The sequence below is a fragment of the Oratosquilla oratoria genome, chromosome 4, assembly GCF_046742065.1.
Source record: "Oratosquilla oratoria isolate Oo_2021 chromosome 4, ASM4674206v1, whole genome shotgun sequence".
In the NCBI taxonomy this organism is placed as follows: domain Eukaryota; kingdom Metazoa; phylum Arthropoda; class Malacostraca; order Stomatopoda; family Squillidae; genus Oratosquilla; species Oratosquilla oratoria.
Window position 1 is genome coordinate 75,197,369 of NC_134780.1, and position 24,211 is coordinate 75,221,579.

The 24,211-nt window shown below is 38.2% G+C and overlaps 1 protein-coding gene across 13 annotated transcripts in view; it reads left to right on the forward strand.

Moving 5' to 3' along the window:
- The first annotated feature begins 6,540 nt into the window (after positions 1 to 6,540).
- Brd7-9 (Bromodomain containing 7/9) overlaps positions 6,541 to 24,211 on the forward strand; it is a 50,901-nt gene continuing 33,230 nt past the window's right edge. For 11 of the 13 annotated variants that reach the window (XM_076184326.1, XM_076184338.1, XM_076184332.1 and 8 more), the window contains exons 1-2: positions 6,541 to 6,831; positions 19,673 to 19,869. The gene's annotated coding sequence lies outside the window, so the exon portion shown is untranslated. The remainder of the gene's footprint in view (positions 6,832 to 19,672; positions 19,870 to 24,211) is intronic. The other 2 variants (XM_076184329.1, XM_076184331.1) reach the window with 1 other exon arrangement.

Here is a 24,211-nt window from a genome sequence, read left to right on the forward strand (position 1 = left end):
CACGTAGTCTCCCTCATGGCATACTTTCGCCTACTCTCCCAATTACACCCAGACACACTCCAGAAAGCCAGCACCATTACATTCACACCAGGTATCACATTAGGCGAATTCTCCAGGAAATTCTCTGACACGGACCAAGTTATCACTCAGATACAAAACCAGTCAGTACCCATAGCACCCACACACACAATAGCCCAGGTCACACGGTCTCCCTCACATAACACGAGATCGTGACATACATCACGGACGCGAGAACGCTTACGACAACGCTCTTCTTCAAGAACACGTTTTTTTTTTTTACATACTGCCACAAACCTGGATGAACAGTTCGTTAACACGTGTTACCACATATATCCGTCATAACCGAACCGATACTGCGAGCATCACGGTACATGTTTCCACACGAGTGACCGTTGCCGTGTACTGCTAGCACGGAGGCAACACAGACCAGAATCTCCAGATCACTCTCCTGCTAGACATTCACGTAACACATCTCCTGCTAGACATTCACGTAACACATCTGCAAGGAATTCACGTAACACATCTCCTTTGTGACTTCAGAATACAAAGACTCAGTACACACCCAGTTACTACATACTAAGATAACCTTCAACTCTACGGGTACATACCCTGGATATCCCAGACATGTCTTCCTATTTCTTAACCTTCAATGCTAAGTCTAGTAACACCAAAGTGAAAATATTTCTCGACATGGGTTCCCCAGTTAACATCATATCAGTACACAGTTCCCACAGATTCGGCACTGAAACAAAATGTGTCACCATTTTGGACCCCCCCCCCGACGTCAACCTTTGCAATGTAGATGGTATACCATTCCCAATCATTGGTAAACGTTCCCTAGACATTAGCTTCAAAGATGAGTGTCCAGCCATTCCAATTACCACCTACGTAGCTGACGTTTACTTTCCTGCTGATATCATCATAGGCTTAACATTGATGAAGCAACATAATATCATCATTTACCCTGCTCAACATGGCATCATTTATGCTAATCATTTCCTCCCTGCATTACCATCAGACATCACATCTAGAACCAATGTAGTATACCAATATACATGTTCTTCGGGGGATTATAAGCCTTATAACCATACCTACATCGGTTTTACTAAATGCAAAGTCAGCCGTCGCTTATCATTACATCTACAGGAGGGAGCAGTTAAAGAATATCACAAAAAAATATTCCCAGCGCTGTACTCAGCAGGGAGCAATTGGTTAATGCCACCAAAATTATTGGAACGAGTGATGACCCTAGGAGGCTACAACTGCTCGAAGCCTTTCATATTAGAGACAGAGCTCCAATCATTAACATCCAATCAAATATGACATCTAGTATACCTTTGTTTTCCTCTAAGTATAGAAAAAAATTCCACTCCTCCCTCCCTCCACCCCCTCTCTTCTTTGTCTCCTCTCCTCCCCTTCCACCTCAACCTCTTTCCTCCCTCTTCCTCTAGCTTTCCCTCTCCCCTACGGTAACCACACCCGCCTAACCCCCCCCCCTTACTCCGTGACCTCTGAGGTCGCATTGTCCGACCACCTGACCCATGGGTATATATGCCGTACATTCCTAACTTGTAATTTTTCTCACCTCCCTTTAAATCCAAGTATTCACTTCCTTATCACTCCCTTCTTTTGATTTTTCATGTCCTTGTATACTTCATTTTTGTACCATTGTCATCGTATCTGTATGCATTTATATTGTATCCCCCATATTTTACCAGTATTGTTCTTGTATATTTTATTTTTACACAATTGTCACCATTACTGTAATTATGTAATTTTTGTTATTTCAGTTTACTCTTGAAAATGTCTTCATTAAGACGAAACGTTGAGCTCAAATAATGAAAAGAAACAGAAGAATACAGTGATCTAGTTTCAGTTTACCCGGTTAGTGGCAAAACTATAATTAGGAAAATCGAGAATACGAGAAAAACTGAATAACTTCAACAATGCTGTCGTTTTTAACTCCACTTGCATTACCGAAAACCTGCTCCCTTCTTTTACACACACACACAAACACACACACACACACACACACACACACACACACACACACACACACACACACACACACACACACACACACATATATATATATATATATATATATATATATACAGTATTTATATATATATATATTTATATATATATTTTTGTATGTGTGTGTGTGTGTTTATATACATATATATATATATATATATGTATATATATATGTGTGTGTGTGTATACATATATATATATATATATATATATGTATGTATATATATATACATATATATAAATATCTATAAATATATATATATATATATATATATATATATATATATATATATATATATATATATACATACATATATGGAAACTTACTCGATCTATTGATCACTAGCCGCGAAAGCATGGTAACTGATGTAGAAGTCGGTGAAACTGTTGCAAATAGCGATCACAACTTAGTTAGATTCAAACTCCTAAATTTTTTTAGAATAGATACTTGTGTTTCTAAAATACCCGATTTCAGTAAAGCTCAGTTCATAGGACTACGTCAGGAGCTTCAGCTTACAGATTGGGAGGCAAAATTAAGCGAAAGACCTGTAGATCAGATGTGGGAAATATTTCAAAATACGCTTACTAAGATGATTCATACTTACATTCCTTTTAAGGGCAGACGTCCCCCAAATCAGGCTCGCCCAAAGTGGCTCGACAAAGAAACTGAAAAAAAGTATTGCTAAAAAGAGACAGGCTTATAAGAAATATAAGTGCTCTGGTGCATCTAATGACTATGAAAGTAATGTATCAATACAGATTTAAAAAAGACAAAAAAAAGAAAATGACAATACGAAATTAACATCGCTGATAAATCCAAAGAGAATCCCAAAGAATTCTATAGTTACATTAGAGATAAAAAGGTTTTCAGGAATCACATTGGCCCACTATTATCTGCTGACGGTAAATTTGAATATTCAAATGAAGGAATGTGTAATATTTTAAACAATTATTTCAGCTCGGTATTCGTAAACGAAACACCTCAAAGTGAACTCCAAACTGAAACCTGTGAAAAGTCTAGGGTAAACTTACTCACTACGGTAAATATAACAAAAGAAAAAATTAAAAGGTGTATAGAAAAACTCAAAGTTAATAAAACACTAGGGCCTGACAGTTGGCATCCAAGAATCTTAAAAGGAAATGAAAATGATATTGTTGTTCCATTAGAAATTAATTTCAAGAAATACATTATATCCAGAGATGTCCCACGAGAATGAAATCTAGCTAATGTTACTCCCAGATTCAAAAAAGGTGACAAAAAGAAACTACATAACTACAGGCCTATAAGCCTGACTTCAATCGTAGGAAAAATAATGGAAACTATCATCAGAGATGCTATCGAACATCATTTAGAAAGTAACCGTTTGATAAATGATAGCCAGCATGGTTTCAGACGGAAACGTTCTTGCGTGACTAACTTACTCGAATTCTACAACACAGTTATCTCGAATTATGACAAAAGAAACAATATAGATTTAATATATCTAGACTTTGCAAAAGCTTTTGATACCGTCCCACACGAAAGACTACTTACTAAATTAGCTTTACACGGAATAAGTGGTAGCCTATTAGGTTGGACTAGTAATTGGTTGAATGGTCGAAAACAGAGTTGTTTTAGATGGAAAAACTTCTGGATGGAAAAATGTTATAAGTGGAGTTCCTCAGGGTTCTTGGAACACTTCTATTCATAGTATATATAAATTATATAGACCATGGACTAAAATCTACCGTTTCCAAATTTGCTGAGGATACAAAATTGTGCAGAGTGGCAAATGATCACTCAAACCAATTAGATATTCAAGAGGATTTGGATAAATTACAGCAATGGTCTGAAAAGTGGCTGATGAGATTTAACACGGGTAAATGCGAGGTGGTGCACATAGGTAAAAATAACAGTAAGCGCGATTATAGGTTGTTTGGAAATTAGACAAAAATGGATGGTGAAAGGGATCTCGGCGTAATTATCAGTGGCGACCTCAAATCATCCGGGCGGTGTATTTCAGCCTCTGAGAAAGCAAATAGGATTCTGGGATTGATTGCGCGATCTTTTGATTTCAAAAGTCCATCACTCATTAGCAAGCTGTATGAATCGTTGGTTCGTCCGCATTTGGAATATGCTGTTTCCGTATGGTCACCGAATCTCATTAAAGACATTGACAGACTGGAAAGGGTGCAACGGCGAGCCACAAAGCTGGTTCAAAAAATGAAAAATAAATCATACGAAATCCTCCTAAAACATATGAATCTGTTTCCCCTAAAAAAAGCTTAGACTCAGAGGTGACTTGATACAGGTCTGATTCTAAAAGGAATTGACATCAAAAGTGTCAAAATTTTCACACTGAATGAGAATCCGACAAGAAATAATGGTCTCAAGCTGTCCGGAGATAGATTCAATTTGGAAGTAGGTAGAAACAACTTTGGCAACCGTGTAGTTAATGAATGGAATGGGCTTCCTGCACAGGTAGTGCAATGTAGTTCAGTTCGAAGCTTAGAATCATTTAGATAAACACCTAAGCAAGATGCTGTGATTATCATTTATTTTATATTATTTGTTTTTGTTTTGTTATCATTTGCCTGTCTGATCTTCATTTACTATTAGTTGTATGTCAAATTATTATCATTTTCTATTTACCTGTTTGTTTATTATCTAACTATACCTATGCATTTATTTATGTATTTTATTTGTTATTTACATTATTATATATATATTTTTTATTTTATTATTGTTATGAGTGAGAAATGAGGAGGTGAGGAGGAGAACAGGGGTGAAAAAGGATTTGGGAGATAGGGTTGATGAAAGAATATTAGGATGGTTTGGACACATGGAAAGAATGAGTGAAGAAAGACTGGTAAAAGAGGTATGGAAGGCAGATGTGGAGGGAGTGAACATGAGGGGACGTCCTAGGATGAGGTGGATGGATGGGGTGAAGGGGGCTTTGGGGAAGAGGGGAATGTCTGTTGAGGAAGGAAGGGAGAGGACGGAAGACAGAGGTGAGTGGAGAATGGTTGTATATGGATGATGTTGTGACTGCATGAGGAGGAATGGGCGGGGAAGTGGGGGTGGGGTAGTATGTGTGAGTAAATTTTGACGCAGCCCGAAGGGATTTCTCCCCGTCCTCGCCTTATATGCAAAGGGGGACGGAGAGGGGGGGTCGCCGATTAAATGAAGCGGCCTCGCTGTGGATGTACTGTGTCTTGCGACACTGCTTCTGACCCAGGGCGGTGGGCAGGGTGCAGGGATGACCCGTCATCCAGGAGGTGCTCAGATGAGAGGAAGGGTGGGAGGGGTGTGGAGTGTATTTAGGGATGAAATGGGTGGGAGTGTTTTTATGCCTTTCCCTTTTTGGCTACCTCCCTTGGAAGGGGGAAAAAGCCTTGGTATATGTATGTATGTATGATTTTTTTTCGCATCCGACCTAGATATGGACCAAAAGGTCTCCTGTCGGCATGCTCCTCCTTTGTAATAAATACTCACACACATACGCAGTAACGCAGACCGATCTAAGACAATTAAAGTAGGTAATGCATTGACGGAAATACACCCCAAAATTTTCGGTAATGCACTATCTGCCCGGGGTATTTACTTATGGAGTTCAAAACATTCAGAATGGTAGAAGCCAGTGATATAGATAGGAATTGCATCTGTGAGACTGGCATTTTTTCCTCATGTCCACTCAGTGTCAACACAGCTCAGCTTTCAACACTGCCACCTACTACATGCAGATCTGCATGAGGCACATTCTGGACCTGGCTTAAGCCTCTCAAACTCTGTAGTTGACAATGAATGAATAAACCATATCTGAATTTAAATTGGACAACCTTGTCCCGTTTCAGTGTTTGGCAAGTCCAAACGTGGTTTGGGAAAACGGATCCATCTATTCTCATAACACGAGTCACTACATGATCCGTAGCAGCAGTTTAAAGTGGCTGGCATTTGAAAAGTTAAGTTAAGTCGGATCCCGTCAAAATAGCCAATAAATGTGGATATTTATCACAAGAAAATTAATGGTGTACAAATTCGTTAGTCTGCATGATATTTCCCCGTGCAATAACGCGACGTCATAGCAATGTTTGTTTCTATGTTTGGGAACTATACGGATAGCTGCAGCCGAATATACTTTTTGGTTATGGTTACCACTCAGGTCCCAGACCTGAGAGGCGACTAATATAATCAACCACCCATATCGGTCTGAGGTTATTTTTTCCAAATTTCACAGAACAGAACAGAGAACAGGTCTGAGGTTCAGTGTTCAATTTGCAGGATAAAAACGGTCCCCATCAAACGCATGATAAACAGTGCAGGCTTGCTTTTTTCATAAGTTGTTTGAAAATACTATGGATTTTATAATTTTAACCTTCAGGAAATAATTTTAGAAATTAACTTTATCATTATATAATTTTCTTTTGAAGTTTTCTGATATAAGATTTATATGTCATGGATGTTCAATATTTGTGTTATATAGATGTTCCCTGTATCATGACGTCACTTGTGTACAGACGCTTTCGTCTCAGTGGTGTCGGGCAGTTTTTGTTTACTTATTTTTTAAAGCAGCAGTGAAATAGGTCATTCTGATTTTAGAACACTTGCGAATAAATAGCAGCATAGTATTATTTTTCAAAGGAATTATATTTGTAAGACTAACGTAATTTTATTGGTTTGATCAATAATTTCCCGTCAACAACAAAGCCTCACGGATACGGCATCAATGGCTGTGGAGGAGGAATTGTTTGGAGCCATATAGCATAATTCCAATAAAAACATTGTGAACTGTGGTAAGTTATCCAACTTGTATTTCTATATTTACACTATGCATATGAATTTTTTTAAGCATAGTCGGTTAAAGTCGGTTTTCGAGCTATATCTATGACAAAATTTACATTTCAGTGATATGATAGGATCAATCAATCATCAATGTCACTTTAACCTTTTGTTTATTCAATTGTAGATTTACTTAGAAGCTGCAAGTTTAGAACACCGATTGTAGGAATGTGACCATCAGTACATAGACACTGGTTTGGGGTGGGTGGGATAAGTACTATAGCGATATTAATAAGATTAAAGATAAAGGAAGCTCAATGACAAAAGTTGAAAAGTTTAAGTTGGGTTGGTTGAAATGCCCCAAAACACCAACAGTTACAGTGCTACTCTATCTTTAATAAAAGCAATGTCGATGTACATTTGAGACATTATTGAAATTGAAAAGAAATTGGAATGTGTTGGGTGATGCACTGACACATTCCCAGCAGAGAATATCCTTGCTGTTTGAGTAGGACTGCATTTTGTATTGTATACAGCAGCTACATGTAGCTAGATAAACATGAAAATAGAATTCCTGATATTTGAGCTGAAGTAGTTATCATGGGATGTAGAAAATCACTCTGAGTACAATGCAATTTGAATTATCCATCTAGCTGTCTTAGTTCCCGAGATATTGCATTTTGAAAGGTACCAAATCGGGTCTATTTTGTCCTAGGAAATCAGGCCAAAAAATGTGTAGCCAAGTCTATATACATAACATTGTAACAACACTTTTGGAAATGTAGTGCCAAATTGACCTGAGAGGTTGGAAGTACCCTAGATTTCGTTTTTCAAGCATCGGAAAGTTGGGAGAACTACGAAATAACTATTGCCTTGATTAGCCAATATGGCGGAAATCCAGTATGGCGGCCCAAGGTATGACATATCAACAAGTACAGTTTTTCACACAATGTTCAATAGCAAGATATAACTGGATTATACTTATAATATTACTTTACATTAGGTTAGAGTACCAGCATAGATCATTATAAAGCATGTAAAGATGATTCGACGGACACTTCTGCATCGGCGGCTGAGATGCCACAATATGTTTAACGTTGTTGTTACCCGACCTGATAAAAAAGAAAGACTCATTTTCTGCTTACAATTTCTCAGCTCTCCTGTGATACCCTGCCCTGGTTTTGGTATCATGATAATCTGTGAGACTAGTAGTGTCCGTATATTTGGGTCTGTTGCCCATTTATTGGAGTTTTCTAGCTCATTTTTCTCGTTGAAACAAACAAATTTTTTATTTACTGCTGAATGCAGGCTGCCATGTTTTTTCATGTTTCTATGTACCGATATGTAACTGATGATGTGATTGGTTGAAATTTACTATGATTGTAGTAAAATACACTCGCACGACATTTTTATGAATTAAATTTCCCGCGATGTGTAAATTTGGCCGTTTGAATGGCGTGAGCATAAAATGACATGCTATTGGTGGATGTCATAGACGGTAGAGCCTCTAGCAGTGTTTGACTTAGCTACTATATGTAAGTAAAAAACTATGACTGTTCAGAATTATAAAGAAATTATATTAAGTCCATGGTTTCTGGTCCTGTTCTACTTGACTGGCTGAGATTTTGTCCACAGGGATTGTCATATATACCCAAGGGATTCCCCTTCCCTCTTCTCATGTCATTGATGCATTTCTAAATTTAAAGGCAATAAGAAGTTCATTCCCTCCACTTTAGTAATAAACTAAAATAAGTGACATTTGGCGAGTGAAAGGTCTTGAGAAAAGCCTTTTCTCAAGACCTTTCCTCATCAGATGCACAAAAGACACTGTGCCTTGACCTTGAGTTTGTCATACAAAGCACCCAAACAGCATGAGCAGAATGTCACCCAAAACTCTGGTTTCTTTTGATGTTTTGGGTCAAAAATAAGGTGTTTTGGGCAACATCACCCAAAACACTCAAATTTCTCTTGGTATTTTGGGGCATGAATAAGTGTTTTGGGTATTTTGACTGTAAAAATTCAGTTCGTAAGGCAGCAAGCTACTGATTAGATCACTGGTTTTGTGGCTGCTTAACCCAGCTAGATTATAGGTGCCAGTTGAATTGATTTCCCCACATGTTCACTAGCTGGCTTTGGGGCTGTATGCCCATAAAGGTGTAGTGAACTTTGTGGCCTATACAGGATGGAACCACGAATTACCCTTATTACTTAAGAACAAAAATTCAACTCCATCAGTGGTTTCAGGATATTCTACTGAGTGACATCAGGTCCAAAACATAAAAAAAATAATATTAATACAAAAGAGATAAAAAAAAATACAAAATAGATAAAAAATAATGAAAATAGTAATAATAATAATATAGAGTATTAAATCAAAGTGAGAAAGATTAGTCATTATCATCTTGGGACTCTGACTTCTTTATTAATATGAATACTTTTTCGTGATTCCTAAAAATAGAGTGAACAATAAAATCTTAATAAATGGGGGGGTCTGGGTGGCAGTCATACTTCTATGATATTTATTTTTTCTAAAGAAATATTTCTTAGACTTAATGAGAAATCACCAGACAATTATAATGATACCGAATTTTGAAAATAATAAGTTTGGTATGTGAGTCTACAAACTGTGTACCAGTGTTTTGGAAGTATGTAGAAAATGGGAAATAGTCATTTGTGGGTGGTAATAACCTAAGCTAACCTAACCAAACCTACCCAGCCCCAGAAATTCCTTCCTAAAGAGAAAAGTCATCATCATCCTACTGTCTTTCATCTTCATGTGTGGTATGGAATGTGGTGGGTAGATTTATTTGTTTATTTACTTGTTTATTTTTAATTAGTGATTTCATCAATTTTAGGAATACAACCACTGCACATAGAAACCATCTTGAAAATGTATCATCATTTGAAAAAAAATTGTATGGACAAAATTGGCATACACTTGTTTATTAATTTCTGAATAGAATCGCCAATGATGACGATGTCAATCAAATAATTCCGACAGTTGTCCACGGACTCGAACCCAGGACTTGCATGGTAGCTGGTCTATGCTTCTACCGACTACGCTACTGAGACTACAAATTCTTCAACCTCGGGGTTAATCCAACTCCCGCAGGATTTGTGTCGACTGCTAACTGCCATCCTAATCTCAATTTTATGAAGAACCAAGCCCACTTGTAGCTAGTGGTGAAGCTGGTACGTATTCTTGGTAGACTTTTGTCGTATTACCTGAATAGAATCGCCAATGACGTCATCATTGGTGATTCTATTCAGGTATTACAATGACGAAAGTCTATCAAGGATATGTACCAGCTTCACCACTAGCTACAAGTGGGGTTGGTTCTTTGTAAAATTGAGATTAGGATGGCAATTAGCAGTCGACACAAATCCTGCAGGAGTTAGATTAACCCCCAGGTTGAAGAATTTTTATAGTCTCAGTAGTGTAGTCGGTAGAAGCATAGACCTGCTACCATGCAAGTCCAGGGTTCAAGTCAGGGGACAACTGTCGGAATTATTTCATTGTAATTTGTTCAGAAAAAATATAAGTCAATCAGTTGCCCTAGGTCTCTCCTGCAGGAGACCCATGGTTTCCATGTAATTGGGAGCAGCCACTGGATTGGCCCATAAGTCACTCAAAGAAGAAATATTGTGCTGTTATTTAGGTATAACTAGGGCAGGCCAGTGTAAGATGTGTTGAATGACATCTGTGTGATAGTTGCAACTGGGGCAGTTTGTTTGTTTCTAAAGGAATGGAAGTGATAGATAATACATATAACTCATGTATTAATCTAATGAATGAAAACAATAAATACATACAAAGAACCAAACTAATAAGTATTTTATATATACAAGACTTGTGAGATCACAGAGCCATCTCTCTACCAACTGAGCTACCGGGCCTATAAAATTCTCCAACCTGGGAATTATATATACAAGTAATCATCATATCCAAACAAATTGGGCCATAGCTTTGAAGATTATTCAGATGTTGGCAAAGTGGAATTTGTATATGGGAGGGATTACTTTATATATTTATATATATAGGGACCAGTGATGGGTACTTGTATGTTGTGATCTTGCAAGATAGATAACACAGCTGCCCATCTTCAAAACCTGTTAACCCTCTCACCACTCAGTCTCTGGACTGGCCCAGGATTTCTCTCTAACAATTTCATCTGTATTTCATTCACCTTTTCAAACATGGAGAGCTGACAATTGGCAACAGCTTCCCTCTTCCAGCTATTTTTTGGTCAGTGACAAAGAAACAGTCCCACATCAATACAATACAGTCCAAAGAGCAAACCTTCACCAAACAGCATGAAAAGTGATGAAAACTGGTTATGCACTGGGATTAGGTGTGTTACATGAAATGTCTGATAATGGAAGGAATAGGAATAGTGGATTGGCTAGTGTGGTTGTTTAATGTGTGCCTATATATATATATTTGTGTGTGTGCATGAGCTTTCATAAATATTGTTATTTAACCTGTTGAGGATTGTCATTACCCTTGAATTTTTTTTTATTATATAGGTTAATTACAGAATATATTTGATTATTGATTAATTGATTCAGTCAGGAGAATTTACCACTCCTTAAAGGGTTCTGGGTTATTTCAATTGGCCTATTGAATTGTGTTATCACCTTTAGTGATTATTGGGCTAATGTCAGACAATTTTATTTCACAAAGAGAAACCATCACTCCTCAAAGAATTAATAGGTCATTGGTAGTACTTAAAGTTAGGTGGCTCTTAAATGCACAATAGTACTGGGGCATGAAATGCCAATTTTATCTCATTCCCTTCTGTACTTGAACAAGAATAAGTTTTGTTGTCCTCATCTTTCAAACTAATGTTCTGTTTATGATCACTTGTTGAGCGCAATACCCTATACAACTTCTCATTCTATTGTAAAATAGTATTTAATTTTTTATTCTTCTTTGATGTACTCATATCGGGTCTTAGTGCAGCCTGGCCTTGATGCTCCATTTTGTTTAGTTTGTGGGGTGTCTGGGTTTATCTTGAGTGTAGGGAACCATGCCAGGGAGATGCAGTTGAATGTGGTTTTTAAAAACTGAATGTAGACTGATCAGTTTCTTTCTGATGATCAAAAATTGTGCTTGCTGCTGATCTTATTTTATTTTCTTATTGATTTTCATTGGTGGGTCTTTAGTGTGTTGGCTGAAGGACATATGAGGCCCAGGATGTTAGGTCTCTTGTTCGATGGAAGGAGTTGGCTGTTAAAATTTATTATTGTAGGATGTTTTTGATTTTTAGTTGTCTAGGGTGATGCTTTCTGAATGGAGATCTCAAATCTATTTTGTCTTAATTACTGTTCTGATATGGTTTAACATCACAAACTCCCCCTTATCAGAAGGTTAGGACAGTGCCCTTCACAGAGGACTTTGTAGCATGAAATTCAATGAACCATGCCCTTGATTCAACTTCATTGATGGCAGGGTTCGAACCACCATCCCCTTGACCTTTGCTGCAAGTAACGACACCCTAACCCTCTCAGCTAGCAAGCTTCCTTAGTTATTGTTCTAGTTTGTCTATATTTGGGTATTCTTAGCAGCCATTTTGGAGTTGCTGTGCTGGGATATTTGGTCATCTGTAAAGATGATCTATTGTGAGGGTGTGCACATAGAAACTCTGGTAAACTACAGTCCAATGAATCAATTATTACCTCGAGTTTCACTGAGTGGAGAACTTGAACCCCACATTGGCTGGCAGCACTCCTCAGAACCTCCCATATACTTCTCTGCAAAGAAACTTTGGACTGTTTTACTTCTATCAATATGGGACTGTTGTATGTGTTGCATCTATATACGACTGTTGTCTGTTACATGAATGTGGGACCATCTCTTTGTCATTGGCTGCACTTCACAACAGCATAGATACTTGGTGTTTTGCTCTGGATTGGGTGTGGGGAGATCACATGGGAAGAAGTTGAATAGTGTAGGTGAAGGTATTGTTCCTTAGGGAACTCCATTGTGGAATCTTTTGATCCTTTTTTTTTGTGGGGGGGACACTGTACACTCCACTAGCTAAGAAGATTATTGCTTGTTATTGTTGGTGATGTCTGTTACAGTGATCAATTTTGATAGTTTATATCTAGAAATTTGTACCCATGCCATAGAAGTACAATGAAAATTATATATGAAAATAAAAAGAAAACGGTCATTGCAGGTCAGTTTAACCATGCTAGGTACCCCTTTTACAGGTTGCCTTATTCATTTATTGGGATGTACTTTTTAAACCATGATATACAGTGCTTGACAAAAGTACTCTCCACCTGGGGTGAGGCAGACGGTACTTTTGTCGAATCTGGGAAAACCCATAGGAGTGGCATGGTTTCATGCCAAAAATTCTGTCTGCCCATAGCAAAATGGGCCCCTGTACAGAGGGGTTGCGGCACACAACCTCCCTCCTCACTAACAAGACAATGACAGACATGGTTAATTCTTACCTCAGTGATACATTCTGCTCCTTTCTCATTCACTGTAGGTGGACAGAATTTTTTACGCAAAACCATGCCACTTGTATGGATCTTTTCAGATTCGACAAAAATGCTGTCATCACTCTAGGTAGACAGCACTTTAGTTGAGCACTGCTGGTATAAAAAAAACTACCCTAGTGGCATCCAGTTGAGAATCAGTAAAGGTCTCGTCAATGTGAAAAACTATGAGAGAAAAGCATGAAGTGTTGTGTGGGATCAAAAAAGAATTGTAGGGTATTTCAGAGTACTACTGATGTTCTTTGAAAATGGTATTGTAGTTTATGGATCTTATTCTAACAATCATAAGACAGTTTTATTCAGGTGAAAGATGACTCGTGGACTGAAAAAAGGAGTTGAGACTTTCATTTCATATTTTAGCCAAATAAAATTATTTGTAATTATCCAAATTAGATTCTATAGTGTGCCATCATATTGAAAGGTTAAGGTATGGACCTGATGAATGCTTTATGTACATCCTGTATGGAAGTGTTTGTAAAAGAATGGTACTTGTTAAAATGAAAGATTTTTTTTTTTAAGCTTAGATAAATGTTATGTCAACTTTATTTTATGTGTTAGTAAAGTGGAAGTGTGGGTGATGTGATTCCATATTCTTGGTGATTCACTTTGACAGGTCATCCATAGTTTTTATTCATTTAGTTGTACATATATTATTGTTTTTAATTTTTTATTGAATTGACCAGTTGAGTGAGCACTTGTTTTAATCCAACCCACAACCCTGTGCAATACACACAGGAAACTCTTGAATGATATTTGTTTATATTTTTATCATAGTGCTTGTGAATATGCAGAAATATTTTTGATGCGTTTCTTCCACTTTTGAAAATTCAAATAAATTTGCTTGTCATTAGACATTTGGACAAACAGAAAATATTAAAAATATTCTCGTCAATAAAAAATTTATGTCGGTGGTTGGAGAAACTTTGTCAGAAATGTATGTCTGCTCCTAAACTTAGGCTAACCTTGTGTTACTTACAAAGTTGAAAGATTTTACCCAAGAGTTTCCCCCCTTTTCCGCATTGCACCACCATGGAATGTTCACGTACGTATCCAAAACTTTTACCGCCACTTATTCTCCTCCTACTCTTTTTTTGTACGAGTATTCATTGAATGTAATCCCTCCTTGGATTAGCTTAGATTTTCACCTTTTGAATGCAGTAGTAGTAGTAGTGTTTGAACTTTTCTGTAAGTGTAAATATCCTTAGCTGTGAATGTAACCCTGTGTCATTCAAGTAGTTGGATGAAGTTACTTGGCAGTGGCCTGAATGAAAGATATTGCAGTGAAATAATCTCTCTCTGCAGCTAAGATAGTGTGTCTGCACACCAGGGAAAGGGATAATAGTGTTTTTTTTTTTTTACAAACTATGGAAAAACCAAATCTTCCTTCAATCAGTCTGACCATATAAATGGTTATACTCGTATGTAATTTCAGTCTCCCTTTCTTTCCTGTCTGGGATTTTTCCCACTAAGGAGATCATCACTTATTCCTGTAAGAACTCGAGTCTCACAGCACTTGAGCAGTTCAGGAAATTATATTCTTTGCTGCCTGATAAAAGTAACTATGCTGCTTGTCACATTGTTTATTCCAGTAGTCCCAACCTGGAAATATGATGTGGTGTCTTCATCCCTCTGTTCAGATTCACTTAAAAGTTTTTTTTTCCTAAGAAAGTGAAATTGAGTTCAGGTAAAGTACATATGTATATACTTAAGCCAAAATGGCCCTTGCCACCTTACAAGGGTGTTGCCCAGCAAAAGTATACCTCCATCTTTCACTCATCCCACATCTCATTTGTTGCCATATATATCTTAACTTGTTTTGGATGAGGGGTTGTCACTGTCACATCCATTGCTTGGATCAGAAGCAATGCAGCAAGACACAGCTTCTCTGTAGCAGGGTTGAACAGCCAAAGCTGGTGTAACCCCACTGTTTCATTACATGGCAACCCTAATCCACTATTCCCTGGTACACCTCATCAACTTGCTGTTGCCCAGACTTACTTTCAGCTTTCTTTTCTCACCATCTCAAACTCTGCCGCTAGTTACCATAGACCCTCCTTTGACCCAGCCACAAACAATGCCATTCAGAAAGAACAACTGGCTTACTTTCCCTTCCTTTCCTTTCTCGCCATTTCCAAACTCCCACCCATCATTCTCCCATTTACCTCATGTACCACCCTGTCCATGTACACATTGAACAACTCTGCTACCCGTGTGTAAATTACTCTCAGCAACCTTTTTCCTGTTCCATACATTTGCAATATATCCCACAATGCCTTCCATTCAACCATGTGATATGCCTTCTATGAATCCATAAAAACTGAAGAGACATCCTTCCTTTTTCCCAGAAATATATATGTATGATTTATTCCTTCAAACCACATGTGCAGCAGTTGATGACTGTGTGCTTCCATCTCCCCCTGCTTGGGAACCTGAGTGTTGTTATTAACACAAGTAACTTTGATTTGATTTTTGTCATCTCTTCTAACATGTGTCATAAATAGAAATATCTATATATATTGACCATGCATGAACATAGGATATACTGAATTCTTAAAGGAAAGAATTCATCTTAGTGAATGGTATAAAGACAGCAACACAAACTCTTTATTGAGTGACTCGTTGAGTGAAAATAACCTGTTTCTTGGAAGGGGCGTTGGCATAGGTGTTGGTCTTAGATCAATTTTATTTTTCCTTATAGATAAATAGTATTAATTGGTCATCATTCCTGTTGACATCTCTTTGTTGTGATTCTTCATTGTGAAGATGTGAATTGACTAGGTGAATCAGTTGCTGTGCTCAATATGGGCTGATTTATTGGCATTGAAAGTCTTGGCTGTTTCTGTATACATAATGTACACAAAGTACATGCCCCGATATTGTACTAGTGACATTATATATTTTTTATCACATATAACTTTTAATGGTGCACCAGTTAGCCAAAGAACTCAATTCTCACAATGCTTTCAAAGCTGCAAATGGAATAAGATGATTACACATTTTTATGTATTTTCTTTTTTGTTTAGTTATATATTGCAGAAGCTCTAGAGATATAGTTTTTTTTTCTATTTTTATTTTATTTTATTTTATTTATTTATTTATTTATTTTTTAAGGAGAATCCTCATTCTGTACCAGTCACTGCATAACTGATTGCAAGTAACTGATATTGAGCAAAGGTCTTGGTGACGCATACTAACATACTTTTTCTTGTCCTCACCTGCTCAAGTTCAAGCAGTGGCAGTATTCCTCAAACTTTTTTATCTTCCCTCATATCTAATCTTTCGAAACCCTTCCTTCCTTCAAGCATGTAACACCCATACAGACCAGTCACGCAGCATTGTGCTGTGATCAGAGACTAGCCTTCACTCGTTAATGCGGATCTTTTTTAACTTCTACTGCCCTTCATTTCTGTTACTCTTCTTAAATCTGTTCTTTATCACTCTCAATGACTCCACCTCTTTGGGGAAGTATAGCTCCAAGGATAGAAGTATTGGTTGCCAGCTACAAAATACAGTTTTTTAAATCTGTTCTTTATCACCCTCAATGACTCCACCTCTTTGGGGAAGTATAGCTCCAAGGATAGAAGTACTGGTTGCCAGCGACAAAATACAGTTTTTTACATACCTTTCAGTAGCATTTGCTGCCAATTAATTATGCATTCTTCATTGCATACCAGATGCACTGTCTTTTTTCTTTTCCCGCCTTTTTTTTTTCTTCTTTTTCCCTCCTACCTTTCTTTTTCATTTCTCTTTCTTTCTTCTCCATCCATTATGTCATTTGTATGGGAAGAGTGACAGGTATCTCTTTATGGTTGTCCTGTAAAATTGATTAGAGAGAATCATCTCTGTTGTCTATTATCAAAACTCACCAGCACCCTCATCTCCACCTAGAAGCACTGCCCCTGCCACTTGGTCTGCAGACCAAGCCCAGGATTCCTCTTAAACGATTTCATTTGTATTTCTTCCACCTTTTCACGAGAGCTGGCAGCTACCACATTCCAACTACTTTCGACTGGTGATATAAAAACGGTCCCACGCTAATACAACATTCCAAAGGCTCTCCCTTAGAGATATCTGTGAGAGGACCTGAGGAGTGTTGCCAGTCACTGTGGAGCTATACATTTCCATTCAGTGAAATTCAAGGCAGCAATGAATTTGATGAAATTTAAATGTATCAAAAATGTTACAGATGCTGATGCCAGTCCCTGTGGGCCTGCAAGTTTCTTCCCTCCATCCTGACTTTTGCCCAGGAAGGGTTAACAGTGTTCATAATGAGTACTAGCCATCCCACTGGGCAAGACTTATTATTGTATTTTTATTTGTTTATTTATTTATTTTTTAAGGCACTTCCCCATGAATTTGATGTGATCACCACATTGAAATTTACCATTCTCCTTTGGAATACAACTGGTAGGCAGATTGCATCAGAGATTAGTACAGCTATCGCATCTATAGCTAGGATATAATGGGGATACATTGACATTCCTACAGCATGCAATTGAAAGAGTTTGCCACTTTCTTCCTTTTATTTCATTCTCAAGGATTAGGGCTTACTAAAGTGTGGCCCCCACTTCATTGTGAAAATAATGCCCATGATCTACAGCACTTGGCTACAGAAGTGAATGTCTTCATCCCATTCTCTAGCAGAAAGATGCTCCCAGACCCCCAGGTACTGGAGAGAGTTGATGTGGCTGCTCAAAATTGTGATTACACGGCAGGTGTTCCAAACAGGCCCCATCCCAGCTACTTCGCAGATGTAATGGGGATAGGATTTGGGGTTGAGGACTGGGAATCTGACCAAGGGTCATGATCTCCACCTTGGAATTCCATCAACATGAAATATAAAAATAAATAATTTGTGCCAAGGTCTACCCATTTCCCACTCATTGTAATCCTTGTGCTGCTAATTCAACCACTTTATCTAAGCTTCTTGCAATAATCTTTCGTGTTTCCCTTGTGACCTGTACAGAAGAATCATGGCTACAGCTTGGGTGATTGTCTATATATAATCATCCTTCATCTATCCTTTCTTCCATACTGAGTTTTAACTACAAAGGTTTAATACAATCGGTAGATTGAATTCACACTCCCTTGAACCAGTCACTCAGTATTCTTTTATAACTGGAGACACTAATCTCCACTCAGATTACTTTTCATTTTAACAGACCCTCCTTTCTGTAATCCTCCTTGAATCCATTTTTTACTTCTCCATGACCTTATTTCTTATGCACGATATTATCCTCCAGGACAGAAGTGCTAGTTATGAATTATGAAATGCATATACTTTTTTTTTTCGTCATCTATCATTTTCACTCTGCCAAGCCACCTTGCACATGCTGAAGCACATGACTGTTCAGCTTTGGCTGTACAGAAACATTACCAAAACATAACTGGGGTAGAGGACCTCTGGGTAGACTTCAAGATGGCAGATTTCTCCATGATTCTAGTGTCGATTGTTCATTGACACCTGACTAACCAATAATGATAATTATTGCCTTAATTTCCATTCATCAACTGAAAATCCACAGTTCCACAGTGGCTTTCTGATTATATTCATTTTGTTGGATCTGAGTGACCCCTGTATTCTGTGAACAGGCTTGATCTAGTTTTCTGTGATGTTATATTTATTCAGGGTGAAGATAACTAGTATAACAGCAATAACTTTATATTTTGTAATGAGCATATTGGGATGCATCATTGTATATCAGGCAATCTGATGTTCACACGAATACTTGACTCGTATTGAAGAGGTTAAGATGGTTCCAGCACAGAGTAAGCCTGGCCACTGTTCAAACTGCCCCAAATGCAACCACCACACAAAAGATGCAGGACACCTTGTATTACATTGCCCAACACTAACATTCCCCAGACAAAAATACAATAACTGTTCTCAGAGTGACATATGGTCCTACCCAGAGGTTGTTGTAGGCTTCCCAAAGGTTGTAGGTCTTCTGCAAGAGAGACCAGGAGAAATAGATTGATTGATCCTTCCACCTTTTCATGTAAGGAGAGTGGACAACGGGTGACTACTTCCTTCCTGATGCTACATGTCAATGGTATAGGAACAGCCTCACATTAATACAAAACAAGCCACAGTTTAGTAATTTTTCCCAGAGGTCTGTGGGAGGACACAAGTATCATTGCCAGGTGTTGTAGGGCTGTGGGTAGTCAATGAAACAGCAACAAATATTATTATTCATGGTATTTCCCTTGGATGCATCTTTCCCCATACTCGTTTCCTTGGTATATTTTATTTCTTTCCGTACCTTTGATTTTACTTTCAACCCTCCCTTTTATCTCCTCCATTCCCCACACCTTTATCATCCTCCTTTTTTTTTCTCATGAAAGGCAAAGAAGGCTCCTAGTGCTGGGCTTCGGCAGCAAAAAATCCACATCTAGTCTGGTTCAGACTCCGTTAACAGTTCTTCCAGAATACCAAATCCTGTCTGGTGCGGTATTTGAGGTTGGAGGATCTCCACACGATCACCTTGACAGAACAGTTCTTGTACCATAAACCTGACCACGTGTGACCAGCGTGACTCAAGGTAAGGGGTAATATTCTTTCATGAGAAGTTAATAAGTCATTCATTCACTGGTGCTCATGGATCGCAACACACTCAACTTGGGCTACCTTTGTTGTCTGACATTTTCTTGAGTTATCTGAGTATTTCGGTGCAGACTTTTGAAGTGGGAAGCAAATTATCAAAGGTGTCGTAAACAAGTGAACTGGATGAGGTATGCCCGTAAGTAATGACAGCTGAGTATGGAAATGCTAGATAGAAGTTGTGTACATAAAGATACAGTGTAGAAATTAAACTCACTCATTCAAAAAACACACTCAAAAAGAAAGTTTTAAGAAAAGATTGATAGACTACTAAGAACAGCAACTAAGATAGTCCCCATCCTAAAAAATGGATTAGATAAGGAAAGGTTAGAAATTAGAAAAACAGGACCTGCCCTCATTTGATTAAAAAAAAAAAAGTGAGAGAAGGGGAACATGTATGTTGTAATCAGATCTTTTAAAGAAATGGATTTAATTCAGGAGAAAATGAGATGTCTTTGAGAGACTGAAAAGTTGAAGTATACCAAGAAATGCAGTTTTTACATTTGTATCAGTTTGATGAAATAATCTAGATAAGGAAATGACTCTGTTTCTATCATTTTCTGTCTCTCTATCTCTATCTCTCTCTTCTGTCTCTCCTCCCTCTCTTCTATCTCTGTCTCTCACTCTCATGAAGAGGTTCTTACTACTGTCACCTGTCTTTAAAATAACCCCTCTCACCATCACCTGGCTGAGAAGCTGGTTCCAGCAAGATTGCCCTTATTGCTGGAAGAGCTGAAATGAAGAAGACAAAGTAAGGAGGGAGCTGCAACCTTTTCAAACTCAGTCCCCATACTGCATCACTGCCCTGTTTTCAGACACTTCCTGATAAATGGAACAGAGATGCCTCCCCCAAACCCAGGAGTGATCTACTTTGTTAACACAGTGGCAGTTACCTACCTCTTTCTCAAAGGGGTCATAAATCATTACCATTGATGAAACTGAATGATATCAGAACCAGAGTCATTGACCGTCACTCCAGAATTGCATTTCTGAACTTATTCTGCCCTATAAGCTACCATTTTATGTCTATACATTGTGACGAATGTTGATACGAACATCACACGACAAGAAAGAAAGGTGATGGAGTCCGTTTTTATCAACATCCATGATAACATCAATAAGAGGACTGGGGATTTAATATAGGCTAAAGCAGCAGCACACTTTGTCGTCATGAACAATAAACACAGAGCCCCTGATCCAGATGGACATTTCAGCCATGCGAACCAACAGACGGATAATTGGTCCACCCGCTGCGATAACTCATCACACCGACAGATGAGGTCGAGTGGGGGACCAACCTGACACTTTGCCATGTTCCTTTTAATGCCATATATATTGACCAACTTGACTTCAAACTCTATTCCTCTGAAGAAGCCACTCAGGTGAAACTAGTCAGGAATAAAAGTATTTCCCTCAGCCCGTGTTCCCTTTACCTCCTATCAACTACCATTCTATACCCATATTGAGACTAAGTGAGTGGACCTGATGTAGTCCTAGATACCACTAGTGTACCACCTCTTACAACAAAGTGTCTCTTTGAAGTCAACAGAACTTACTGTGTATGGAATATCTTCCAAATGTAGGCCAAAGGAGATGGATTCTTAAAAGTGGAGCTAGAATCAAGAACTCAGAAAGACAGATTCCTGTCTCTTTTAATCTTTACTAATGCCCCAGTCTAAACAAAACCATATGCAACATTGAACAACAGCAATTTTCAATAAAAAATGAATGCAAGTCTACTGAACTAAGAAAAAAAATTAAGAGGTCCTAATCCCCACTCTAATACTGACTTTTAAATTACCCCCAAATTCCCAACTCATTTGTATATAGGATGCCTAAGATATAAGAAGATATTACTCATGCCCACACTGCTGTTTCAACTACCAATGGTTTGGATATACCAAGGAACAATGTTGTCTCCAGTAGGTGCATGTTTGGACTATTTGTCATCCACTACTCAATTTCCCATGCCCAAACCTAGCTAATCATTGGTCAAAACCACCCAGCATCTTCCTTATCGTGCATTGTAATCTGCCACCTTGGCATGACCCCCCCCTCCCCTCCAGCATTCCCACTCAAACAACCTTACCAAGAAGAGTCACAGGTATAATGCAAGAACCCCATACATGACTTTTCACTCCCACCTGCTTACCACACCCTCCCATAACAAATCTGAGCTTCTTACCTTACGCCAGACACCCACTTGGGAAAACACTACAACCCTTCATGAAAAACAAATAACCCCTTTACAGACAACTCATTCCCAAATGTTCTTAACACAGCAGCTTCTCATTTTCAAACACTTATACCACCATCATCCTATTTCTACATATACCTGACCTTTTTTACTTTTCATGGTCAGGTCTACAATATGGTGATTACTTCCTACTTCTTACGTCCCTCACAGGCTCCTCTCCACTCCCATGAATCCAATGGTCCCTTTCCTCATACAAACTACCTTGTAAGCAGTATCATCCATCTTTAAAACATTAGAATTTTTTCAGTAATTGACACAAAACAACCTCGCAAATCATATAGCATTAGCAGCACTCCTGTCAGTCCCAGTAGCTTCACCATTCACATTTCAGCATGAAGCTCCTTCATGGAATCAGGATTGTGCTGCAGCTCAGAGCAAAGATAACAGCTTTTTGCCTCCTCCAGAGGCACCTTACCAGATATAACTTCGTTCACTTGAGATAGGGAGGATTTTTTTTTGTAAGAATAGATGTTCTGGTGATATGATTTTAATGCTTAATGCTACAGCAGCTCCCTAACCTAAACCTACTAAATACCAGCAAACACCCCATTAGATGGCCACTCAAAATTAACCAACAAGCAACAACTCTATACATACAATGTGTTCACTGTATTCAACAACAAACAACATGGGAAACCATGTATGATATCCCTTCAGACCACTTCTTGTGAAGATTATCCTAGAACTTGAAAGACCAATAAAGCCCACATAGAAGAAAGCATACACAAACTACAGGAAAGTAAATTAACAAGCTTCAGTCAATCAATCCATTACCGCAACTCTCTTGCAAGAGACACACAGCACCCAGGTAACTGGTAAAAGCCACTGGATTAGCTCATAAGTCATTCAAGGAAGAAATATTGTGTTGTCTGGGAATGGTTAGAGTGTAGTAGTGTAAGATGAAATGTTCTGTATCATCTGTGTGATGGTTGCATCTGGAGCAGATTGTTTCAGTGGCCCTGTAATGTGTTGGTATTATTTTAGTGCTAGATGGTGACCTGAATGTAGTTGTGTAAGTATGGTTCTTGCTACTCTTGGGAAGAATTTTCTGTGGGGCTAATGTCAGAAGGAGTTTAATGGAGTAGGGAGTTAGGTGTTGGTGCTTGTTTGTGATCTAAGTATGAATGTTTCTATATCAATGTGTTGTGTTATGCAGGTGGAAAGTTGTTGTAGATGTTTAAGTAGTATGCTCCTGGTTTCTTGAAGGGTTATTTGTATCTTCAGCCACATAGTAGGAAACAGGGTGGTGGTTGGTGGATATTGTTGTTGAAGTTTCACTAACAAGAAACCTGCATTCCCCTAGTGGCTTGCAATAGTTGGTAAACCTTCCCATAGATTTATCTGTGAAGAAGATTTAGACTGTTGTCTCTAGTATTTGAAGAGGGACAGTTTCTGTCATCAATTTATAGTGCTAAGAAACAATTGCAGGTTGTCAGTTCTTTGTGAAAAGGGGAAGAAAATACAGGTGAAGTTGATAGAGATGTTTGGCCTAATCCATAGACTGAGTCGCAGCATGAAGTATTGATTGCATAAGTTTTATGCATTCAGCATTTTAGGGAGTTCAGTGACATCCCTATGAATCAGTCATACAACATTCTTATATGATTGCAGACTAAGTTCCGCTCAAAGAAGAATGTTAATAACTTTTAACTTTTACTATGCCTCATTTCTGTCATCCTTCCTAAATATCTCTCCCTCACCACATCTATGATTCCATCTCTTTGGTGCAAAGTTGTGTCCCCAGGAATTAAAGCATTGGTTATCAGTGACAAAATACAATGCAGACTTGACAAGGGTGATGAGAGGTTTGGAAGGTGGGTAGCAAGGAGGTGATTCTTTCTGATGTCCATCCTGCAGGTACCTGTCATTGGTCCCATATGTATGTGTGTGTATTTACCTAGTTGTATTATACGGGAAGGGAGCTTTGCTTATAGTGACCCATCTTTCAGCATCAAGTTTTTTCTTAAAATCTTGAATAGTGTTTGTACACAGTTTCCTTATCTAATTTATTCCAGGTATCCAGCAC